This window comes from Corapipo altera, unplaced genomic scaffold (genome assembly GCF_003945725.1).
Source record: "Corapipo altera isolate COAL_440 unplaced genomic scaffold, ASM394572v1 60935, whole genome shotgun sequence".
Classification (NCBI taxonomy): domain Eukaryota; kingdom Metazoa; phylum Chordata; class Aves; order Passeriformes; family Pipridae; genus Corapipo; species Corapipo altera.
Genome location: NW_020885003.1, coordinates 562193 through 579459, shown reverse-complemented (window position 1 = coordinate 579459; position 17267 = coordinate 562193). Strand labels below are relative to the sequence as shown.

Sequence of the window (17267 nt, the reverse complement as noted above, 5' to 3'; positions counted from 1 at the left end):
TAGTGTGGCCTGCAGGACCAGGGAAGTGATTCTCCCCCTGTACTGGGCCCTAGTGAGGCAACACCTTGCGTTGTGCTCAGTTGTGGGTCCCTCATTGCAGGAAAGACACCGAGCTGCTGAAATAAGTCCAGAGAAGGGCAATGGAGCTGGGGAGGAGTCTGAAACACAAGTCCTGTGAGAAGCAGCTGAGGGAGCTGGGGGTGTTTAGCCTGGAGAAAAGGAGTCTCATGGGGACTGTATCACTGTCTACAACTACCTGACAGGAGATTCCAGCCAGATGGGAGTCAGTCTCTTTCAGCCAAGTAACAAGTGATGGAACAAGAGGAAATAGTCTCAAGTTTCATGGGGGGAGTCTTAGACTGGCTATCAGGTAAAATTTCTTTGCCAGAAGGGTTGTCAAGCCTTGGAACAGGCTAGCAAGGGAAGTGGTTGAGTATCACAAAGTGATAAAAAAGTGATCTCTTTTAAATCCCTAGAGGTATTTAAAAGACATTTAGTTGTGGCACTTAGGGGCATGGATTTGGCAGTGTTATTGGTGTTGATGATCTTAAAGATCTTTTCCAAACTAAACAACTCTATGATTCTAAAAAAAGTATTTGCATGCCTGAGTAAGCATGGCAGGATAGAACTTAGAGCTGTCACTGTAGTATGCTGTAGTAGATTCCCAATCCCTATTTTGGTTTGTTTCTTGATAATTGAATTGTTTAAGTTTTGGATTGTATTACTTTTTAACTCTTTTTTTAGGAATATGGAAAGGTAAGAGTGTGAATAAAAATGAGATACAGACTGTAAATCTGAGTATATAAACAACAAATGACATTCAAACGGAATGGTGAAGATAATAAGTATTGTAACACTAAATGTGTCCCCACAGCTTCAGAGGAAATTACCCACTGGTTTATTTCTGCAAGTGTTTCTTTGTGCAAAAGTTCTGTGAACATCTTTGGTCAGACACTTTATGTTCAGGTTTATACAGCAGAACGGACTTGTATCCATGTTGCTGCTTGTGTTGTCCCTGGAGAAACAGGGAACTTCAGACTGATAGGAGCAGAGTGTTGCTATCTTGGAGTTATTATGAGGAATTTGTCCAGCCTATTCATTATATGTAATGTTGCCTTGTGTTGGAATAATTTCCTGGAGATTTTGGTTTTTGTTAAAAACAAAAAAATATGGCATGTAGTGTGCAGAGATTTTTGTTGTGATGAGTGTTTCTTGTTTTGGGACATTTTAATTAATAGTTTTTCATAAGTATTCTTTGTAATAATTTTGTGTCCTTCTCCACTGGGATAGAGTTGTAGACTATTTTCTAACAGGTAGCTTTTACTCACTGTGGGTATAAAGTTCTTGCCTGCAGCTGGTCTCTGTTCTCAGAAATTATTGATTTTCAAAGCAGTGGAGTTTGAAAGTAGTATTGCTTTTCACGCCACTCCTTTTTTTCTCTTAATTACAACATGTAACTACACAAAGGAGTGTGCTGCAGAGCAAGTTAAAATTGAGGTAAGTGTATAGCTCGATCTGTATTTTGGTGCTTTTGTTTGCAGGGAAGAGCAGGAGGTTTAGTTATTCCTTGCAGCATAGGTCTGAAGATCAGACTTACACAGTCTGTTAAAAAGCAGTAGTTTGTGCTATTACAGGAGGACTCCTTATTGAAATGGCTCTTTTCACATGTATGTGGGCTCTTTGTTATGCAAGAGGATAATATTTTTTTTCTTAGATAGTAGGTACTATTTTTTATGTACAAACTATTTGTGTGCCAAACATACATTCTGAAAAGTCCTTCTATGTACTTAACATTAATGAACCTTTCTTTGGGTATGTTTGAGAGCATGTGAAGGATGTGGTGGGAAAGTAGTTTACCATATTGATACCTACTTGGGGCCGTTGGAATTTAGTAGCTTGGAGAGTACACTCTTTCAGTTCCTAATTTTTTTAGAAGTGTAATTTATTTCAGACATGATAACAGTATTGTCCTGGAATTCAGTAACTGTAGGAAAAGTGTTTTGTGAGGCTGTGGTGTAAGAATTCGAGCAAATAGATTCATGTTCTACAAGAAGTAACCATGCTACTTGTTATCCTCATAAATGGTCAAACCTGTTTCTGCTAGTGTGATGTAATAACAGCTTTTATTTTGGTTGAAACATTTAAATATTCAGTTATCATTGATAATTGAAACATTTAAAATAATTCTATGCTAATCAAAATCTGGAGTAAAAATCACCTGACTTATCTTTGATTTAGTTTAATAGTGCAATCCATTCCTTGCCTGCTTGAACTATCTGAAAAGAGGTTGTTGGAAAGTGCAAGATTTTTTAACTGCAGCATGTTAATTGTCATCTTAGTCATCAGCAGTTGCCTCCATTGCTTTGTGTGTGTGTAACATCCTTTGGAACAGGCTCAGCTTCATCAAACTGTGAAACAAGACATTTCTTTTCTAGATGGAGTGCATAGTTTGATCAAGCAAGCTCTTACTCCTCCTAAGTTGTGTTTTGTGTGTACAGTATCTGAATAAAAATACTGAGTTACTCAGCTGTTCCATTTGGACACAGGTCATAGTGCTGTGTTTATGGTTCTAAATTCACATTCAAGTCTTGCAAAGAACTTCCACTTTGTCTCAAGTTGCTGACATCTTTGTGTTATACCACTACTGCCTTGGTTTGTGTTGCTCAGATTATATATCTCTTTACCATGGTTACTTGTTTCCAAAACACCATCCTAATACTTGATGTGTTTCAAAAATATAATGGAAAATATTTTTTTGTGTTGCAAAGTCCTTTGGTATTGACATTGATCTTGATGGCTAGTTGTGTTGGTCTTTACTATTCAGTAAAAATTAAGGTTGTTCTTAGGACCAGAAATTTGGCATGCCTTCATTTATGAAATTTTCATGCAATTAAATGCTGAGTTGTAGTTCCCAAAGCTTTGAAACATTGTCAGAACTCTACTTAATGACTTTTAAGGGTCCAAGTGGCTGACCTTTGCACTGCTCTTTCCTATTTAGTAAAAAATACCTTTCCTGTAGTTGACATAGTTCCTGGTTGTCATTTTAGTATTCTGTAGCAACTTGCCTATTTCATTGAAAATGCTGGCCATCTTATCATTTTGCTGTTCAGTAAAAGCTTCAAATACATGAGTAGATGCTTCATTTTCGTGACAAAGAGGAATCAACTTTCATTCTGAAAGAAAAGTTTGTACTTTCAGGCCTGTACCAATGCCCTTCCAGTGCCCATAATGCCTGCCCCAAGGAAGGAGTTCTCTTATCCACACATTGAGGAGTTCCTGGAGTGAGAAATTCCCATTTGTGATGTGCAGAGCACAGACTGTAAAGGGCTAAGTAACTGTGTTTCTTCTACTGTAGCAGAAGAGATGCAGGACACAACTCTTTTTTAAACTCAATACTTTCTTTTTTTTTTTTTTTTGTGGTGGGCATGTGTATTTGGTGGGCATTGTGTTTCTTAGAATTCAGCTATGTTGGAGGGTTTGTTCTCAGGCAACTGCAAGAGAAGTGTAGGGAACAGAACAAAGGTCTCTATGTAACCTTTGTTGACCTCACCAAGGCTTTCGATACTGTGAGCAGAAAAGGTCTGTGGCAGATTTTGGAACGTTTAGGTTGTCCCCCCAAGTTCCTTAAAATGATCATCTCACTCCATGAGGATCAACACAGCCAAGTCAGATATGGCAATGCACTTTCTGAGCCCCTTTTAATTAAAAATGGTGTGAAACAAGGCTGCATTCTTGCACCAACCCTATTCACAATCTTTTTCAGCATGATGCTCCAAAGGGCCACGGCAGACCTCGATGATCAGGACGGTATCTACATTCGATACTGTACTGATGGAAGCCTGTTCAACCTAAGGCGTCTGAAGGTCCACACTAAGACCTTAAACCATCTTGTCCAGGAGCTGCTTTATGCTGATGATGCCGCCCTTGTCGCCCACACAGACAGAAGCAGCTCTGCAGCGTTTAACATCCTGCTTTGCAGATGCTGCTGAGCTCTTTGGGCTGGAAGTCAGCTTGAAGAAGACAGAAGTTCTCTATCAACCTGCACCTCAGGGAGTCTTCCATCATCCCCATAGCACCATCGGCCAATCAGAGCTCAAATCAGTCCAGCAGTTTAATTACCTAGGTAGCCTCATCTCCTTGGATGGTAAGACTGATGGAGAGATAGACAACAGGTTAGCAAAGGCATATAGTACCTTCAGAAAGCTTCATAAAAGAGTTTGGTGAAATAAACACTTGAAGAAAAGTACAAAGATCAATGTTTACAGAGCCACTGTGATGTCTACTCTTCTATATGGATCCGAATCATGGGTCATCTACCGCCACCACCTGCGTCTCCTAGAACGCTTCCATCAACACTGTCTCCGTACAATCCTAAACATCCACTGGTCAGATTATGTGACCAATACATCTGTTCTAGAACAAGCAGCAGTCACAAGTATTGAGGCCATGTTGCTGAGAACACAGCTGCGATGGGCAGGGCACGTCTCCAGGATGAAGGACCACCGCCTGCCTAAGATCTTGCTTTATGGTGAACTTGCCACTGGCTACCACACGAGAGGAGCCCCAAAGAGGAGATTCAAGGACTCCCTGAAACAACATCTCAGCCTTGGCCATATTGATCAACATAACTGGTCTACTCTGGCCTCCAATTGGGAGGCCTGGAGACACACCATCTGTAACACTGCTGATGCTTTTGAGAAAGCACACAGGATCACTCTTGAGGAGAAAAGACAACGCAGAAAGAATCGTGCCTTGTAGAATATACCATCTAAGGAGTCTTTCTGCTGTGCCTTTTGCAACTGGACTTGTTTATCTCGTACTGGCCTTTTTAGCCACCAGCACGCTTGTAACAAGTGTGGGTAGAGCCCTTCCCAAATCTTCATTTGTGAAGCCCAGCCATGATGATGATGGTGATGTTGAGGGTGCACAGGTATTTGAATTAGGCATTCTTCAAAGAAAATGCTGTACATGGCTTGAATAATGGGGTTTCTGGAGTTAAATGCCTTTCTGGTCTCACTGAGGTTGTTTGTAACTTCTGTATTTTCTGCTCAGAAAGATCTACATTTAAGTTCTCTACTCTTTTTAAGCTGTTTCCTATGGAACTTGCAATCCAAGGGTTCACGTAAAGTCTCCTTGATTACTCTGTATTTGTCAGGAAAGACTTGGATGTGGAATGAAGTTTGGATAAAATTGTTGGTTGTCAGCAGGTGCTATACAACAAAAATAATTGTTATATAGCAACTGCTACACATCAGGATCTAGACCAATAAAAAAAAAGCAAGCTGATTACATTAGAATTTACTAACTTTTGACATCAAAAACCTACCTGTCAGCAGTTTAGGACTGAAAGCTGCAGTACCAGTAACCTTGACACTACAGTTGTCACCAATCACAGCTGAGAAGATCTTGTCAGCAGGCAATGCTGAGATACATGAAATTCCAAGCTTAGCAGAATCTAATATATGACCATATTCCTTGTACATTGTTGCTTTTTAATGTAAAGCTAAATTGATTTTTTTTTTAACAAGACAGTGTAACAAAATTTGTTTACAGACTTTATTAATACCAAGATTGAGGACAACTCTGAATATTTCCCAATTCCCTTTTCTATCTATTTCTTTAATCTTTCTTGGCATCAGTTTTCCTTCTCCCCTGTGTTTCTGCAGAATCACTCTATTAGGGGTTTGTTCCATGGTATTCAAACTGTTCAACTACAAACCTTTCGTTGTATAGGATTCTAGTTTTAGCTCAGTCTAGTGGAGTGCTGACTCAAACTTGTGTAAAATTCTGATTTCCACAAAAGGAAGAAAAAAACCCTACAGAATTTATGCCATTTGCTCTAGCATTTTTCTACATTTTGTCCTTTGTTGTTATTTCAGTGAAAACTACAGCTCTAAATTAAGAGATACAAGGTGAAAAAGGTCATTTGGCGCTGTGATTTTTCTTCTTTGGTTCCAAATACATCTTATTATTACTTATTATGTATTGTTATATATGTTAATGACTTTTTACAAACCCCTGTGTACTGAATATGTCTTGTGGTAGAAATGCCAGCATATGTCTCTAAATATGGTTCAGAATGAGCTCCAGAAAGGTTTAAGAACAGGACTCAGCTTAGAATCAATGAAATAGTTATAATTCAATCAATATTTTTTTCTTTTTTTTTTTAACCTGAATGTCAAAATTCATCCAGGCTACCAGGAAGCACAAAGTATGGCTGAGTACCAGTTCATACATGTGGCTATTATATTTTTGTCTTAGAATATCCTTGTTAGTTTAATGTGTGTACACTGTAAATCTGTGTCCTTGTATTCAGTTAGACTGAATCCACTGTTGTGTCAATGCATGCCAGGGCAAAGTAGCCAGAATATTATGAGACTTCTTGTTAGTTAATATAAGAGTAATGGGATGTTTGAATTGGCATGGAATTAGGTCTCTGACAAAAGATTTGGATGCCAGTCCAAGTGATGGCTTGCTAATTAAATGTCTAAATGTCATTAAGACCTTGAGAACTAGACTTGATTCATAAAGCTTTTTCCAAAAAAATGTTTCAAGTGCTGGAAGCTGAAAAGAATTAATTGAATGGAGAAAGAGAGCTTGTCTTCCTCTAAACCCAGTGGATTTGTGTATTGCTTTGTTTGTATGAAAGAGTAGTTGTCTGTACATGACTGTCTTTATACTGTTCCAAATCACTCTCTCAATTTTACTTGTCAGCAAGATGTCCAGGTCTTTTTTTTTTTATAAGTGAAATAGTGCCTTGAATGATGTAAAGCTACTGAAGAGTCCATGTGACAGTGTAGTATTTATGCAGCAAGGAAGACCTGAAACTCATTGCAATGACAAAGCCTGGTCGTAACTCAAAATGTTTTAACTTGTTTGGAAAATACTGGGAAAATATCTACCTTCAACGTATTAGTGTTACCATGGCTAATTTTTATTTTTGCTCTCTTACAATATATTGATTCTTGCCTTAGAATTCAGCTGCTCTGAATATAGGTAGCTTTGGAAGGTACTCATTTGTTAATTTCTTAGTCAGGTGTTTATTGTTTGAAAATTTTCCGACTAGTGACTTACAAGTGATCAAGTTTTTTACAGTGCCAAGTAATTGTTCATGCAGGCAGTTTGCCACCAAGTCCCCTGTTTGAAGAATTGTGTATTTTATTAGATTCGTGTTCTTTGAAGTTTATTGCACCAGTTCAGATCACTGATGAATAGTGCTTCTCATCATTCTTGACTCTATTCTGCATTATATAATTATATAATTACATTGCAGGAGTGTCTATAAGACCTGTAAGCTTCAGAATTGCTTTGGGTAGTCCTAACTTCAAATCTGTAAAAAGATGTTATTTTTGTGCTGAAGTAATTGCACTGCTCACATTCTGTGGTGTAGAAAACTGCCAGCTCTGAAACTGGGGAGTAAGGCTGACATGAGTTTCTCTACCAGCACTCACCAGCATTTACTCTTTGGGAGAGGGAAGGTGCAACACCGGGAAAATATCATCCAGGTGTAGAGCAGAAAGCCCCTGTGATTTCAGTCACATCTGTGTGCTATAGCACAATCAACAAGTGCTGTGATGAGAATGTCACATGAAGTTTCCAAGTGTTAGGACACGTCTGGTGCCAAAAAAAAAAAAAGAAAATCAGGAAAAGGAGAAGAAGAAAGGAGCAAGACTAGGGAACAGCTCATTCATAATCTTAAATGAGAACATTTCAATTACTGACCGTTGTGCTTCTGGAGAAGGGCTCTCGTTTTCTATTCATGTGACAGAAGGGATTTTGCCAATGGCATGGGATCTCTCCTATTGTTTCTTCCTTGTTAGAACAAGTATTACCTACTGAGAAGATTTCTGCCTTTCTCTTGCCACCTGGGCTAATTAGCTTGCAAAATTAACTCCTCTAATGTTGAAGGAAATGCTTAAAATTCTTGAGGTCTCAGCTTACCTTAATTTGCAGGCACTAAGTCTCCCTGCAAGACTACTTTGTATGGAATTTTCTTTTGTGTAGAAACAATGTATTTTGTTTGCTTGCCAGAGTTTACTCGGGATAGCTCAGTGCCAGGCAAACTTTAAACTTGAATGGTTTGAGTTTTAACATTAAAACAATACAAGTTATTTCTAGTAAGGGATTCAGTACTTGATTAAACATATAGGCAGTTATGAAAGAGTAATGGATCAATAAAATGCAAATCCATGCTGAGAAGGAGTATCTGTGTCAAATATGACTTTCCCTAAATTGCAGCTAGTTAGTGCTGGTGTTCTAGCTGACTTGCATTGGGAATCTTTGAAAATACAATTTTTTCATTTAAGATTGAAGTATTTGGGTTATGTGTTAGAAGAAGAAAGTGTTCTTCTAGTACACTTACTGATGGAAAGCTTTTCTGAATATGGTTGTGATTATTTAAAATGTTATCTCTTGACCTGTCTGTAGGGATTGGAATATGAGATGTAAAATATATCTGTAATCAGTAGGATGTTTTTCCTCTCTGATAGTTTTTTTTAAGTTGTATCTCTTAGCTGAGTGTTTCAACAGAGTTGCAACATTGTATACTTTAATCACGCAATTGTATCATATGGTTCTAAGGTCTAATGCATGCAATTTAGGTATTTTGGTTGTCTTGAGTAGCTAGTGGCCCTGGATCCAAGCTGGGGAAGGGAAGCTGGCACTCAAATATGTACTCTGTATAGATCAAGGAACTTCTGGCTTCTCGGGTTTTGACAGACTTAAATGCATTTTTTCTGCTCATTACTCCACTGATGCTTTACTTGTTCTGGGCGTGACTACGAGTCCTTTCCTTCAACTCCTTTTTCTCAATACTGAAGTAACTTGGGTAGTGGTAAGTTTTCTGTAGTATCTGTCTCAGATGCTGGTTTTGTTACTTTGAAGGTGCATGTTGATCTCCAAGATAACAAATGGCCCAGAGAAAGGCCAGCTTTGTGTGACTCCTAAAAATGTGTGTGGTACTGAAAGCAGCTTGTCTAGAAATATAATGAATATTTCAAATTTGCGTTCCTTTTCTACTGAGGAGGTAGATCAGTTTCAAAAAGTATTCATACTGCTTGAACACTGGACAGGGCAGCTTATACTTGAATTTTTGTCCCTTAATGGCTATTCAGTAAGCTGAACCTTCATTATTAGGAGAAAATACCCTAAGACATTTTAGACTTCTAAGACTTTTATAAAAACAATCCCCACTCTAATGAAAGCAGTTTTTTCAACCTCACCAGTGCTGCCAAAATTAAGATTTAAAGACGTCATTCGTTCAAAATCCCAAAAGAAAAGCAGAAATCCTAGCACCCACTCCAGCAACACATATTTTGAAATGAGGCTGTGTATTTTTAACTTTCAATAAACATCACTAAACTGTGTGCCAAAAGAGAAGGGGAAAAAACTAGTGTGCCACCAATACACTATTGTGTGGCTTGTGTGACAACAATTCCCTAAGAGAGTGAGACCCAAATCATGCAATGATGCATTTTTATGGTGAATAAATAAGCTGAAGAGAGTCAGAATGCCTCCAAAACAAAAGCTAACTGAAAAATCTGACATGAATCATTATTCACAATCATTAGTTATGGCAGTGAGAAGGAAAACTGCATGCTGACCAGGTGTCTTGGAGGGTTGTGCTACCTGGGAGTACAAGTCCATTCTTGTCCTGGTTTTCAGCTTGGATGGAGTTAATGTTCTTCCTTCTTCAGGAGTGCTGCCTCCCACAGCAGCTCATCCCTGCATGCGCAGAAATCAAGTAGTGCTGAAGTTCTGTTTTGGTTGCAAGAAAAGAGCTGCAGGACTTAACCTTATCAAGCAATCAGATAAATCTGAGTGGTGGGAGACTTGAGTATAATCACTGCAACACGTTGTGAGTGTACGCACATTGCAATCAGTTTTAGTCTTGCAGCATCAAATGAATTGCAAGCTTTCTTGTATTTCAGTCCTTGAGTAGATCCCAGCATTCTTGTAGGACTCTTATATCAAAGGCTGCAGAACAGTAAAAGTCAGTATTTCTTGAAATGCCTTGTCTCAACTTGTGGACTCAGTTCCTGCTGAACTTCTGTGATTTGGTGAACTGCACCAGTGCTAGGAAATTCATTCCCAGTTTGTCTGATCTGCACTGATGAATCTCTTTTAAGTTGTGACACTTGAAAATATTTTCAATACACAGTGATTAGAAACAGGCCACTTTTTGCTAAACCAGCTGAGTTGTACTCCTTAAACCGTATAGAATAAATCTGCCTTGACAAAAAGAGCCATTTTTTTTGTGGTCCTTCTTCGAATTCCTGAGTAATTACTGTTATGTACTGTAATGTGGAATTTTTTGATATTTCTGAGGATAATGTATGTATCCTCAGATTCCTTGCCAACAATTTATCTTGTAAAAGACAGTTTTTCTAGATTGATTTGCTACAGATGTCCTGTTGTAGCTAAGAGCCTCTGAGGCTTGGGCCTTAATTTAAGTGTTCAACAGATTATAATTATGGTGAGAGAACTCACAGCCATGACTTAGCAAGACCTTTGTGTTTCTAGACCTTGTCATAGCCTTTCTTAATGCAGTGGACTTTGAGAAACTTGCCTCTAGCTGGAATTTCTTTAATCTTACAAGACTTGGAGAATGGTGTTAGTATACCTTTTTTGTAAAAGGCCTTTGCTTTCCATGAAAATTACCCTTCCTTCCTTTTCAATATCATTGGCAAAAATATGTTGACGACCTTTAGCTAAATAGATTTTTAACTGATTTATTACTACTAAAACGTCAGAATGCTTACAAGAAATCAGTCCTTGCATTAAGAACATCTGGTTCAAAACAAACAAAGGGAGAACTGAAAAGATGACTGTGAAGAAAAAGGTAAATATTCCACTGATATAGCTTCCATTTGTCAGAGTGGTGTGGAATTCTGGGATGCTCCTGGGTTCACTATAAAGCTTATATGTGCTCAGTTTCTTCTACTGCATCTGACCCTGAGTCTCTGAGCTGCTGATGGACCTGCAGCCCTGGGTGAAAAAGGTACATCAGAGCCAAGACTAAAGGAGATAGTCTAAGATGTGCTTTGTTTACAAAAGATAGCTCCAGTGGAGACCAGGCAGATCCAGAGCCTGGCACCCCTCAAGAAACTTTGGAAGACATAACATTTTTTTAATCTTTCTCTAAACGTGTAATATTTTTCTGTTCTGTGGCCCAAGTGGGGAAAAGAGCAGTATGTATTTAGTGAACAAAGTTCTCTGGGAAAAGCTTTTCCTCTGAAAAAAAAATCACGAGAGAATCCCTGAGCTATGCTAACCAAGGGCTTTTACGTGGAAGATGTTCAGCCTTCAATACCGTTAATAGCTTACTGAAACAGAATTGCAGGTGGGTTAAAAGGTGCAATTGCAGGTTTTCAAAATTGCAGAATAAGCCTTTATTTTGCTAGAGGTTTGGTATGAGTGGGTAGGCACATGCCAACACAACCCTATCAGTGGGTTAAAATAAACTACTTGAAAGTCAACTCTTTATCTGGTCACTGAACTTACTTTCTGCACGGTACAGACAAATGATAAGTTTTTTCTAGGTCACATCTTTAAAATCTTCTTTCCAGATTCCTGTAAAAGTCTACCAGCCCTTTAGCAGATTGAATAAGCACCATCCATTTCTATTTTCTGCCTTTTTAGCTTGTTTATCTTCTTTTTGTATTTTTGTAACACAGCTTTTTGGATGGGATTGGTTTTCCATTTAAAACCCAGAACACAGTGTGAAAATTAATGCACAATGTTAATACTGTGTAAGATTAAGATATCTGTAGTTATTGGGGGGGAAAGAAGAGCTCATTAGGGTATGTGTCGAACTTTTCTGTTGCCTTTCACCTGAGGTACTGCACAACGTTGCTTTGACTTGCTACCTGCTCATGTCCTACAGGTGGCTCAGATTAAGTAACAACTTGGTTGATGTTTGAACAGAAATATTTCTGATGAAGACCTGTAATCTAAATTAAAGTTCATTAGAAACGAGGCCTAACAAATGTCATACCACAGTTTTAAGAGGATGTGGAAAGGAAAGTTAAATGAAAGGACGGTTGAAAATATAATACACAGCTGGTTACAAGGAAAAGAAAACACTGAAGTAAGAAGTGGAAATTACAGTACACAGACACAGTAAGCTACCTAAGAAGCCTGAGAGAGCTACAGCAGAGGAAATGAACTGATACAGCACCAGGATACTGTGATGTTCTTAATTAGAGGATGAGGAAACCATGGGTAATGTGAAACAAAGTTGTGCCAGGTGGGGCTTATTATATGGCTGAGATAGAAGAATGGATGGTGAAGTTTATTGGATTAATGGTTTTCTATACAAACTCTCTTCATTATTTCTTTACTGTTTTTAGAAAATATAGTACAAGTTGGGCTGTGGCTCCATACTAGAGTGAGCAGATGTGAGGAGAGAAGCAGTATTTCTCCTTCATTTCTTTAGTTTGAAGCAAGAAAGCTGCATGCAGATGGAAAAACTTAGTGAGAAGGAAGAAATTATGAGTGGGAGATGCCCCAGAGAGCAGAATACTTCTGGACAAAACTAAGGAACTGGCAAACAGTAGAGAGCATTAAATAGTAAAGGATTTAAAGAGCAAGTGATGTATTTCTGTACCACTGACTTAGTTATGAAATAACTAAACAGCATGCATTTTTCTGCTTTTCTCATTTAGCTTGTGTTACATGACTATGGGGTAGTTAATTGACTCCTATGAAAGACAGATCTTGTCATTGCTTGTGGAAAAATCTTCTCAGGCTCAGGAACTGGTAGCACAACCTTCTGGGGAAAAAAAGTGGAATTTTAGTACATTAGTATAATGGAAAATCTTAAAAGAACAAGGTTCTCAGTTCTCACTACAGAAAATTCCTGTTTATTTCTGTAGGATTAGTGTATGTGTTCTGGATGATACACCAGGAACAATGACAGTGCTTTTCTTCATTCTTTCTTCATCTGCATGAGAAAGGTCATCCTTTAGGTTCTTGATCATCAGGAATCCTTTTTCTCATGGTCTTTCTAATGCTCACAGTTGGAAATTCCCATAATTGGGGAAATAATTGGGGAATAGCATTTCTGAGAGAATTCTGATGGAGGCAGTAGAGCTGTAGTTCTTCATGGTCAAAACACTGATGCTAATGCTGATGGGAACAAGTTGCGGGCGTTTCCAAGTGTGTATATACAACTTTTATCTGGTCCTGGTCACATGGGAAGGGCAAGGCTCAGGTCCTTGTGTGGTAGGAAGAGAAGTGAAAGTACTGTCACAATACTGAAGGAAATAGGAAGCAAAGTGCATGTTCAGCTTCATTGATTTTTTTTTTTTTTTCCCCAAATAAAGGTGAAAGGCACAAGACAATCTTTGGGTATAGCAGCTGCAAAAATATGTCATCAAGTCTGGTGTTGAGATGAAACTTTTGTCTATGTAAAACAGATGTGAGATGTTTTCAGTTCATTTTGTTGATGAAATCTGTTTGTACCATCTTTCAAAAAATCTATCCTGATATAAGTCAATGTATAAAACTTGTATTAGTAAGTTCTGAAGGCAACACTTTTTCAAATTTGCGAGTCATACAAACCATAGTGCCTGGCACCAGGGAGACATTTTATCCCATTACCCAACCATTCCCTGCCCAGAATCTCTGAGGTGGGTAACACTGTGCACATTCAATGACTTATAATGAAATATCAATCACTTTAAATACATTAAATAGTGGAAAGCTCCTAGGGAGGAGGGTATTGCTGCAGAGGGTGAGGTTGTAAAGGCTGAGAGAACTATCCCATTTGTGAGCCAGTTACCTAAAACCAGAAAATCTCTTGCATTTTCTGTTGTAGTAGTCTTGATTTCTATGAAGCAAATAGATATTTTGGGGAATGTACTTTATGTTTTTAAATATGTGGATCTTAACGTGCTCAGAGGTTCTATTTAGCACTACTTAGTAGAGGGGGAAAACAGTTATGTGACAATTTTATTTGATCTCAAACTGGATTTTTATAAATACAGTAGGAAGTTGGGAAACAGTGTATAGATTACATCAAACATTTTATACAGATATTGCCAATTCCATTTCTGGACTCAAATATCCATTTGACTGCTTGAAAATGCTGTGCTAGGTGGACTGCAGAGATCTTGTTCAAAATAATAGAAGTAGTTATATTTTTGAATATTGAAACTGAACTGATATTTTTCAATACTAAAATTTTCTGTCCCTGGGATTTGATAGCTTACATAGGGTTCATGCAGGGATTTGATTCTTCTATTAGACTTTAAAGGGTGGTCTTATGCAATATGTTGCAGGTATTTCTAAGTCTGTCTTGGTAATCTTTCAAAGAATGAAAAAGCCATCTTGGTCCTTCTGCCAGAGAGAAAATAACTAGTGAAAAATAAACTTAGTCTAAAGAAGACTTTTCCCTGTACAATTTCATTCTGTACTTTCTTTTTTCCTGAAAGCCTGACTTTTTTTTCTTTTTTAAGTACTGTTTCATTGTAATCAATTCTATTGAGAGAATCCAGTTCTGCACATGGAAAGTAGTTTCAAAAGAAGATAAGAGTATGTGCCACAATACCACTCACCTGTTTGGCTGTATATCGATGTTGTAACAACACTGGAAGATACAATATGAGAAGGGTCATCTCATTGGTAATAATATGGTGTTTATTAAACTGGATTTCACTTAATAGTGGATTTTGCTTCAGAGACAAGTGCACGTGACACAGACCATAAGCTGCCGTTTTTATGAAATCATAACAGAATGGGGCATTACTGTGAGTGAGGAAGGGAAAGCTTTTTCCCTCCCACTCAGCTATTCATCTTGGCAGAAAGCATTAGGGAATTTGTACTTCTGCTTGTTTTGCAAATAAACATGGGAGCTAAGGCTATAGAGCAGTGAATTTAACATCAATTAAAGTGCTCGTCAGCTCTGAATTTGCTCAGGCTTGTGCAGGTTGTGACTACCAGACTCAGAAAAGATTAACCATTACCAGGACTAGCAAGAGTCTTTTCATGTAGTGAGAACTACAGTTAGTTTTTGAGAATTGCAGAAAATGCATTTGATGTGTGTAAATGAATGGAATACATTATGTAGCCTTCTATTTTTAATACTCCTGTTTTGGGTTCTAGAAAATTAACTGTTTTTCTTAAAGCTTAGGTTTACACTTTCAGGTGTGGAATTTAGCTCTAGTGAATAGGATTTCAGTTTCTCTGGCATTTTCTTTGGCCTTGGTTCTGGTGTTGTCTCTGTACACTCAAGGTTGTCACTCCAGACTCTGTTGTACTTGCCACTTCTGAAAATGATTTAAAATTATTACTGAAGTGACCTGATTGCTACATAAGCCACAACTCGTGTTGGAACAACTTGCCAACTGATAACGTAGGTGTTGGGCTATGTCTGTACTTATTTGATTTTACACTTACGCTGATGTAAATAATTTTAGGATGGAGAGAGCTTCACAAAAACAACCAGAAGCATTTTGGTTTGCTTTTCCAAGGGGTAGAACAGTCAAGTATATCAGTAAGATACCAAGGGAGATGGCTTTAAGTCTAAGGCCTAGCTAGGTTCTAAACTTTAAACCTAGTAAGGCGAGTGTGATAATTTGTTACACCTGAGGGAGGATAAACTTGGTCTCTGTGAAATGGAATCAACCATAAAGCCTAGGATGGCAACGATTGCTGTAATTGATAGAAGCTTTGTGGCAAAAAGTCATATAGCCTGAAACTGTCCCACTTTACTTTGGTTTAGGATGTTTTACCACAGCAGCTGAAGCGACAGCAGCTCTGTAGGTTGCCATCCTGGTGAAGTCAAAGAGCATTTTGTGTGCTGAAGGTAGCAGATGACATGTCACACATCTCCTAAATAGTGAACATGTTTGATGAAAGGTTGTCTGGCAAAGACCGTCTTTCCTGAAGGTGGATTGTGGCCTTCTGTGACTGAAAAAAGGACTTATGAGGAAACAGCTGAAATGAAAATGGCAGCATTTAAGTAACCTGTGGTGCAATTGCTCCCATGCAGGCATAGGCCTCTAGTGCCTCTAGATTCATTTGGTCCCAACCATGAGGTATCACGAGTCTGCTTGTTTCTTGCAAATCAAAGACATGATCATAGGAAGAATGAAATTTCCTCAGCCATATAAGGATATATGTTTTTAATAAGACATCTATCCTTAGTCCACTTGTATCAGGACAAACTCCATAATTTTTGCCATGCTGCAGGGAATGGCATTCCTTTGTTCTGGATGAGGAACCGTTGCACCTTTTCAGATCTTCTGTTATGGACTGTTCTGTTGACATCGGCTGTGCTGCTCGTAGATTTATTCTTGAATTATTCTCCAGGATTAAAAATATTTAATATTGTGCTGTTTCTACAAAGCTGACTTTTACACTACAGCTGGATTTTTTTTAAAACTTCCGTATAGTACCTGTTATATAGATAACTTTTTTTTTTTTTTAATGATAATACAGACTTCAAACTGTAACAGCTGAAATATGGGTTAATTTCTACTGTCTCCTGTATTTCAGTAATGTGCTTCTTTGGTGTTTTAAGTCATCTTCATTAATACTTTGTTACACCCTTTTCCTTGGAGAGTGATCAGTTCTGGGAGGAGATTATAAAACAGTGTCATGAATTGATTTTGTTCATTTGTCTTTCAGATTTTTTTCCATCTGGTACTTATTGTTCTAATGTGGTATAGCTTAAATGTACACGTTTGATCTGTTGTTAAATTACCAGTAGCGGGATCAATTTTATACCTGAAAAACACAGGAAAACAGGGGTTTTTTACTGAACTACAGATAAGTTTGAGTTGCCCTTGAAGGGCAATTGAGACACTGCTTATTAAAAACGCAACAGTAAGCGTATCCTTACTGTTTAACAGTATCCTGTTTAACTGTTTACGTATCCTGACTTTTTAACAAGCAGTGAAAAATTAGGTGAACTGCAGTAGCTTGAAATCGAGCACACACAGAATTTTCGTTTTTACACAGAAGCGTTTTCCCTTTTCGTGAGCGCAGGAGGTGTCAGCGTGACACGGCGTTTAGTCCTTGAGCGCTTTGCGGAGGGCGGATCAATGACAGGCCGGGTGAGTGACAGGCGGTGCGGGCGCCCCAGCCGGTTTCCCGCAGGGCGGGTTTGGTGTCTCGGCGCTCGGATGCGGAACCGGGGTGCCGGGGTGGGTTGGGTTAGGCTGGGCCGGGCTGGGTTAGGCTGGGTTGGGTTAGGCTGGGCCGGGCTGGGTTAGGCTGGGCTGGGTTAGGCTGGGCCGGGCTGGGTTAGGCTGGGTTGGGTT

The 17267-nt window shown here is 38.6% G+C and overlaps 1 protein-coding gene across 2 annotated transcripts in view; it reads left to right on the top strand.

Annotated features, from left to right (window-relative positions):
* Positions 1-17267, top strand: part of APC (APC, WNT signaling pathway regulator) — a 96919-nt gene that overhangs the window by 5832 nt on the left and 73820 nt on the right. The window contains exon 1 of one of the 2 annotated variants that reach the window (XM_027667223.1): positions 17040-17060. The exons of the other annotated variant lie outside the window; for it this stretch is intronic. The gene's annotated coding sequence lies outside the window, so the exon portion shown is untranslated. Of the gene's footprint in view, positions 1-17039; positions 17061-17267 lie in introns of those variants that run through there. 2 annotated transcript variants of the gene reach the window in all.